At 46.6% G+C, this 1,784-nt stretch overlaps 1 pseudogene; it reads left to right on the plus strand.

Annotated features, from left to right (window-relative positions):
• Window positions 1–204: 204 nt before the first annotated feature.
• LOC105710182 (large ribosomal subunit protein uL2-like) lies at window positions 205–1,521 on the plus strand (annotated as a pseudogene).
• Window positions 1,522–1,784: the final 263 nt, after the last annotated feature.

Here is a 1,784-nt window from a genome sequence, read left to right on the forward strand (position 1 = left end):
AGGCTGTGAGGCACAATTTGGCTATTCAAAATTATTAAGGCGTATGTTTGTTTTTATCACTGCTTCTTCCTTTGATTTATTTGGTGCTGAGAATATAGCTCAGGAATGCAAGCACCAATGACAAAGCTGTTTCTATGAGAAAATAGTCTGCCCCTCAATGATCAATTGTGATATGGAATCTAGGACTCACTGTGGTGGAAGCAGATGCTGCTTGCCAAATCACAACACTCTGTGTTAGAAAAAGACATCCCAAATCTTAAAGGTAGGATTTCCACAACATAAACAATTCAGAAGTTAATGCCTTATAGCAACTAAGAATTTAAGATTTGATTTTTTTTGGTGTAGTTTTTTTCAAAGTACTGTGTCAAATTTTCTAAAAGTATCTATTTGCGTGGGTAATACAAAATGTTGCAAGTCGGTTTTTTCCTCTTTCAGCCACGCTTGTGAGCAGGACTCGTCGCCAAGGGCCGCGTGATCCATGGACAGAGGAAGGGCGCCGGGTCTGTGTTCTGCGCGCACGTGAAGCACCGTAAGGGCGCCACGTGCTTGAGCGCCGTGGATTTCGCCGAGTCGCACGACTACATCAAGGGCATCGTGAAGGACGTCATCCACGACCTGGGCCGCGGCGCGCCCCTCGCCAAGGTGGTCTTCCGGAATCCCTACCGGTTTAAGAAGGGGGCGGAGCTGTTCATTGCTGAGAGCATTCACACGAGCCAGTTTGTGTATTGCGGCAAGAAGGCCCCGCTCAACACTGGCAATGGGCTCCCTGTGGGCACCATGCCTGAGGGTACGATTGTGTGCTGCCTAGAGGAGAAGCCTGGAGACCGTGGCAAGCTGGCCCAGGCATCAGGGAACTATGCCACAGTTTTCTCCCACAACCCTGGGACCAAGAAGACCCGTGTGAAGCTGCCCTCTGTCTCCAAGAAGATTATCTCCTCAGCCAACAGAGCTGTGGTTGGTGTGGTGGCTGGAGGTGGCCGAACTGACAAACCCATCTTGAAGTGTGGCCGGGCCTACCACAAATAGAAGGCAAAGAGGAACTGCTGGCCATGTGTACGGGGTGTGGCCATGAAACCTGTGGAGCATCCATTTGAAGGTGGCAACCGCTATCACATCGGCACACCCTCCACCATCTGCAGAGATGCCCTAGGTGGCCGCAAAGTGGGTCTCATAGCTGCCGGTGGGACAGGACGTCTCCAGAGAACCAAGACTGTGCAGGAGAAAGAGAACTAGTGATGAGGGGCTCAATAAAGTTTGTCTTTATGTCAAAAAAAAAAAAAAAAGTTGCAAGTCAAATACACTTGCATTTTATTTTCTGTCCTGTGCACTGTTAAAAAGAATTGGGGCACATTACCTATCAGTTTTATTTCCTTTTTTCCCTGAAATGCAGATAATAATTACAAAAGATTAGATGATAAATATAAAGCACAGAACATAGTACCTGGCACGTGGTAGGTGCTCAATGACTGTTTCCTTCCTTTTTCATTGTCATTGATGGTCCATTACAAAATATACACCAAAGGAAAAGATGCCAAAAGCCTGGTCGATTTGGGTACTTCTATGTCGAAGATACCATTCATGCCCTTTTATAAGGGATTGAGAACATTAACATGTGCCTCAGCTTCCACCTTGCTGTGAATTCCTGAAAGGTGGCAACAAATCCTTTTAGAGTATCTTAGAACTGAGAAAATCCGACTGTGATGCTACAGAATATTGGCTCCTCTGTTGTGTTCTCGGTTCTCCTCTCAACAGTTGCTTGCTGTGGTTTCTTAGGTTACAGGTAC

This window comes from Aotus nancymaae, unplaced genomic scaffold (assembly GCF_030222135.1).
Source record: "Aotus nancymaae isolate 86718 unplaced genomic scaffold, 86718_ANA_hifiasm-v0.15.2.pri h1tg000007l, whole genome shotgun sequence".
Classification (NCBI taxonomy): Eukaryota; Metazoa; Chordata; class Mammalia; order Primates; family Aotidae; genus Aotus; species Aotus nancymaae.